Source organism: Notamacropus eugenii, chromosome 2, assembly GCF_028372415.1.
Source record: "Notamacropus eugenii isolate mMacEug1 chromosome 2, mMacEug1.pri_v2, whole genome shotgun sequence".
Taxonomy (NCBI): domain Eukaryota; kingdom Metazoa; phylum Chordata; class Mammalia; order Diprotodontia; family Macropodidae; genus Notamacropus; species Notamacropus eugenii.
Genome location: NC_092873.1, coordinates 182,654,862 through 182,661,383, shown reverse-complemented (window position 1 = coordinate 182,661,383; position 6,522 = coordinate 182,654,862). Strand labels below are relative to the sequence as shown.

General features: G+C 38.7%; 1 pseudogene; it reads right to left on the bottom strand.

The window, feature by feature from the left end:
* Positions 1 to 1,616: 1,616 nt before the first annotated feature.
* On the bottom strand, positions 1,617 to 2,645 carry LOC140523767 (L-lactate dehydrogenase A chain pseudogene; annotated as a pseudogene).
* Positions 2,646 to 6,522: the final 3,877 nt, after the last annotated feature.

Genomic DNA, 6,522 nt, shown 5'->3' with positions numbered 1-6,522 from the left:
AACAAAATCTAAAGAATGAACAGGTGGAATAAAATGTAAAATATCTAACTGAAAAGGACCCACATGCACAAAAGAACTATAGTAGATATTTTTGTGGTGGCCAAGAACTGGAAATTGAGGGGGTGCCCATCAATTGGCGAAGGGCTGAATAAGTTATATGGTATGTCAACAGAATGGAACACTTTTTTTTCCATAAGAAATAATGAGCAGATGGTCTTCAGAAAAACCTGAAGACTTATATGAACTGATGGTGAGTGAAATGAACGGAACCAGAACATTTTATACGGTAAAAACATTGTGTGATGTCTAAATTTGATACACACATTTCTGCTCCGCAATGCAAGGATCTAAGACAACTCCAAATTACTCATGATGGAAAATGCTATTCACATCCAACAAAAATACAGATTGGACCATACTATTTATGCTCTTTCTTTCTTTTTTGTTTCTTCTTTCTTTTTTATTATTATTTTATTTTATTTTTCATTTTTAACCCAGTTCATATTGCATAAAAGAATTCCAACTTTTGGTCAGTTGATATTTCTTTTTAAAGCATTTGCAATATAGACTAAAAAAGAATGTTTTTTAGACATTAACCAACTGAGACACAAATAATATGTATGTATGCCAACTTCACAAGCCCTTGACCTAATTGTTACCACAGTATTAATAAGAATTAAAGGACCTTTATTTATTGTTGTTGGTCTAAAGTTCTAAGCCTAGTAGTTTAATTTTAGTCTTATCTTCAGATGTTCCCCTACCAACAATCTATAATTTAATAGATCTGGTATTAGGCTTACAAACCTTTTGACCGTAGAAAATCACCACTAAGAGTGGGGACATTGTAGGGAAACAATATCTCTTCAACTTCAAGTCAATTCCAGGTAGAAGTACATTTTCAACTTGCATTCAGTCAGGCTTAAAGTCTGCCAGGTGTCAGTGGGGAAATTTTTTTTTTCAGTTATTTGTTGTTTATTCAGTATTTAGGGTTAGTATGACACTTGAGGAATTGGTTGTGTTGTTGTACACATACAGATCTTTTTATATAATATGGAAATTTACAGCTATTGATATATATATATATACATATATATATATAAAACATATACATATATATATGTGTGTGTGTGTGTGTGTGTGTGTGTGTGTGTGTGTGTGTGTGTGTGTATAGGCAGACAAAATCACGTCCTCTAGAAAGGTGATACATGGGGGCCATGCTGTAGTGCCCTAATGGAGGGGAACACAAAGGTAATCAATGCATCAATAAAGAATTACTACTGTATGGTGTTTTGTATCCAGGAGTGTTGTCTTCTGGACCTAAGGGAACTTGTAGTACCTACATACAAAGCAGGTAGTTTATATACCTGTGGGGCACTGGCTGTGCTTGACACCAACCACTGAGACTATACAGGTCATATTCAGCATCATATGCAAACTACAACAGGGTTCTATTCCCCACTTCTAACTTTAGGAAGAAACTAGAGTGTGTTCACAGGTTTTACACTTCTTGTGTTTAGTTGCTAATCAGAGGAAGGATTTGGTCCATCTGAAAAGCAGATCATACATAACCCCTCAACCCCTGTCCTGTTCTCTTTATGGCAACACATTCAAAGACTTTAAAATTGCAGCTCCTTCTGGATTCCCCAAAGAGTATCTGCGCTCTTCTTTAAACGGCTCTCCTCCTCTGGATTCAGGTTGACCTCCACCACATCTGAAATGCCATTCTGCCCCAAGACACGTGGGACACTAAGGAAGACATCCTCTTTAATGCCATATAGGCCCTTAATCATGGTGGAAATTGGATGTACTCTCCTAAGATTCTGCATAATGCTTTTTGCCAGATCTGCCACAGACAAGCCAATGGCCTGGGAAGTGTAGCCCTTCAGTTTGATTACCTCATAAGCACTTTCAACCACCTGTTTATGAACATCTTTCCAATTTTCTGCATCAGCATCAGTTCCCAAAGAAGGACGAAGGTTCTTTAGAGACACACCAGCAAGATTCACACTGCTCCACACAGGAACACTGGAGTCTCCGTGTTCCCCAAGGACCCTTCCATGACAACGTAAAGAATGGACACCAAGTCTCTCCCCCATTAGGTAACGGAAATGGGCAGAATCCAGATTGCAACCACTTCCAATAACACGGTGTTTAGGAAAGCCACTTAGCTTCCAGGCCACATATGTCAAAATATCCACTGAATTGGAAACAATAAGCAGCTTGCAATTAGGGCTGTATTTAACGATATTGGGAATGATGAATTTAAAGATATTCACATTACGCTGGACCAATTTAAGACGACTTTCTCCCTCTTGGTGACGTGCCCCAGCAGTAACAATGACCAGTTTTGAGTTTGCAGTCACAATTTTTGCCAGAAACAATCTTTGGTGTTTTGAGGAAAAGGCTGCCATGCTGGAGATCCATCATCTCTCCCTTTAGTTTGTCTTCTATTACATCAACTAGGGCAAGTTCATCAGCCAATTCCTTTGTTAAGATACTAATGGCACATGCCATGCCAACTGCACCAACCCCAACAACAGTGATCTTGTTCTGGGGAACCTGGTCCTCCTTTAGGACATTCAAGATAAGCTGATCCTTGACAGTTGATGCCATTTTGGAGGGTAGCTGGGGGAATAGCTGGTCAGGCTGCGAAAATTCTGAGATAGATGAGAGGTTGCTGCTCCCAAGCTCGCACCAGCAGTGGGGAAATTGAGTCAGGAGAATCCTACCTCAGGCCACGCTGAACAGCCACTCTCCCATTCTTCCCATGAGATCACTTTTTTCACTTCACACCGACATCTCACAGGCTTACTGGCATCATGGATTGGAGGCTCAGGCCACCTTTCTTGCTATCCATATCTGGACTTAGACTCAGAAGAACAGTCAGCTAATAGTCCCATAACATCTTAAAATAGCAAGTTCCAATAACCAGGTTTCAAATATGACTATGATCGCTTTGGCTAAGGAACATCTTTTGAGGCAGGTCTTAAGTGGCTTACGTGCCTTTCTATACATGTTCTAGTTCCTGATTAAGTAGCAAACATAAAATCAAATTTACCATTAAAACCTTAACTTTTCCATCAACACCAAATTTTACCCAAGGTTACCTTCTTCTAGGAAATTTAGACTAAAATTGTTTTCTCCAAACTAAAGATGTCTTTGATTTATTCTCAGTAACTAATTCAGTAAATTGTTTTAATACAAATTGCTCTTACATCACTTTGTAACATGTCCAATTTTTCTCCCCATCGGTCCTCTCCTCCCGCTTCCAAATAACTTGCATTCTGATTACTCCTTCCCTCAATATATCCTCCCTTCTATCACACCCCACCCTTTCCTTATCCACATCTTCTCTCCTTTCTTGTAGGGCAAGATAAATCTCTATACCCTATTCCCTCCACTTCTTATTTCCCGATTATATGCAATAAAAATTCTCAACATTCATTATTAATACTTTGAATTCCAACTTCTCTCCCTCCCTACCCATCCCTACTGAGAAGGCAAATAATTCAATACAGACTAAATATGTGTCATTTTGCAAAAGACTTCCATAATAATCATGTTATGTAATACTAACTATATTGCTCTCTATCCTAGTCTATCCCCTCTTATTTTTTTATTTCCTCATTTGACCTTGTCCCTTCCCCAAAGTGTTTATTTCTAGTTACTCCCTTCTCCCATTTGCCCTCCCTTCTATCATTCCCCTCATGCCATTTGTCACCTCCTCCCCTACTTTCCTGTAGTGTAAGATAGATTTTCATATCAAATTTAGCAAGCATGTTATTCCCTCCTTAAGCCATATGTGGAGAGAGTAGCTTCACTTTTCCCCTTTCCCCTTCTCCCTTTTCTCCTCTATTGAACAAAATTATTCTTATCTCTTTTATGAGTTATAGCCTGCCCCATTCAATTTCTCCCTTTCTCCTCCCAGTATTTTCTTCCTTCACCCCTTAATTTTTATTTTATTTTACTTTTGGTGTGGATATCATCTCTTCTGATTCAACACAACCTGTATTCTCTGTCTATGTGTGTTTGTGTGTGTGTGTGTGTGTCTGTATGTGTACAATCCCTCCACCTACCCCAATACTGAGAAAAGATTCAAGAGTTATAAATATTTTCTTTCCATGTATGAATGTAAACAGTTCAACTTTAGAAAGTTTCCATGATTTCTCTTTCCTGTTTACTTTTTCATGCTTCTCTTGATTCTTGTATTGGAAAGTCAAATTTTCTATACAGTTCTGGTCTTTTCCTCAATATGAATGCTTCAATGTCCTCTATATCATTGAATGACCATTTATTCCCTTGAAGTATTATACTCAGTTTTGCTGGGTAGGTGACTCTTAGTTCCAATCCCAGTTCCTTTGACTTCTGGAATATCCTATTCTAAGCCCTTCGATCCCTTAATGTTGAAGCTGCCAGATCCTGTGTTATCCTGACTGTATTTTCACAATACTCAAATTGTTTCTTTCTAGCTGCTTGCAGTATTTTCTCCTTGATCTGGGAACCCTGAAATTTGACCACAGTATTCCTAGAAGTTTCTCTCTTTGAGTCTCTTTCAGGAGGTGATCAGTGGATTCTTTCAATATTAATTTAGCTCTCTGGTTCTAGAATATCAGGGGAGTTTTCCTTGATAATTTCTTTCTTTTTTTTTTTTTTAATTTAACTTTTAACATTTATTTTCACAAAATTTTGGGTTACAAATTTTCTCCCCTTTTATCCCCTCCTCCCCCAAAACCCAAGCATTCTAATTGCCCCTGTGACCAATCTGCTCTCTCTTCTATCTTCCCTCTCTGCCCTTGTCTCCGTCTTCTCTTTTGTCCTGTAGGGCCAGATAGCTTTCTTTACCCCTTAACCTGTATTTCTTATTTCCTAGTGGTAAGAACATTACAGTTGATCATAACACTTTGAGTTCCAACTTCTTTAGCTCCCTCCCTCTCCACCCCTTCCCTTTGGAGGACAAGCAATTCAATATAGGCCAAATCTGTGTAGTGTTGCAAATGATTTCCATACTAGTTGTGTTGTATAGGACTAACTATATTTCCCTCCATCCTATCCTGTCCCCCATTACTTCTATTCTCTTATGATCCTTTCCCTCCCCATGAGTGTTGACCTCGGATTGCATTCTCCTCCCCATGCCCTCCTCTCTATCCTCCCCCCCACCCTGCTTGTGCCCTTGTCCCCCACTCTCCTGTATTGTGAGATAGGTTTTCCTATCAAAATGAGTGTGCATTTTGTTCTTTCCTTTAGTGGAATGTGATCAGAATAGACCTCATGTTTTTCTCTCGCCTCCCCTCTTTATCCCTCCACTAATAAGTCTTTTGCTTGCCTCTTTTATGAGAGATAATTTGCCCCATTCCATTTCTCCCTTTCTCCTCCCAATATATTTCTCTCTCACTGCTTGATTTCATTTTTTTTTAAGATATGATCCCATCCTCTTCAATTCACTCTGTGCACTCTGTCTCTATGTATGTGTGCGTGTGTGCATGTGTGTGTGTACTCCCACCCAGTACCCAGATACTGAAATGTTTCAAGAGTTACAAATATTGTCTTTCCATGTAGGAATGTAAACAGTTCAACTTTAGTAAGTCCCTTATGACTTCTCTTTGCTGTTCACCTTTTCATGGTTCTCTTCATTCTTGTGTTTGAAAGTCAAATTTTCTTTTCAGCTCTGGTCTTTTCATCAAGAAAACCTGAAAATCCTCCATTTCATTGAAAGACCATTTTTTTCTCCTGAAGTATTATACTCAGTTTTGCTGGGTAGGTGATTCTTGGTTTTAGTCCTAGTTCCTTTGACTTCTGGAATATCCTATTCCATTCCCTTCAATCCCTTAATGTAGAGGGTGCTAGATCTTGTGTTATCCTGATTGTATTTCCACAATACTTGAATTGTTTCTTTCTAGCTGCTTGCAATATTTTCTCTTTCACCTGGGAATTCTGGAATTTGGCCACAATGTTCCTAGGAGTTTCTCTTTTTGGATCCCTTTGAGGCGGTGTTCTGTGGATTCCTTGAATATTTATTTTGCCCTCTGGTTCTAGAATCTCAGGGCAGTTTTCCTTGATAATTTCATGGAAGATGATGTCTAGGCTCTTCTTTTGATCATGGTTTTCAGGTAGTCCCAGAATTTTTACATTGTCTCTCCTGAATCTATTTTCCAGGTCAGTTGTTTTTCCAATAAGATATTTCACATTATCTTCCATTTTTCCAATCTTCTCGCTATGTTCTGTGATATCTGTCTTTCTCATAAAGTCCTTAGGGTCCATCTGTGCCATTCTAGTTTCGAAAGAACTATTTTCTTCAATGAGCTTTTGAATCTCCTTTTCCATTTGGCTAATTCTGCTTCTGAAAGCATTCTTCTCCTCATTGGCTTTTTGAACCTCTTTTGCCAATTGAGTTAGGCTAGTTTTCAAGGTGTTAATTTCTTCAACATTTTTTTGGTTCTCCTTTAGCAGGGAGCTGATCTGCTTTTCATGCTTCTCTTTCATCCCTCTCATTTCTCTTCCCAGTTTTTCCTCCACCTCTCTAAC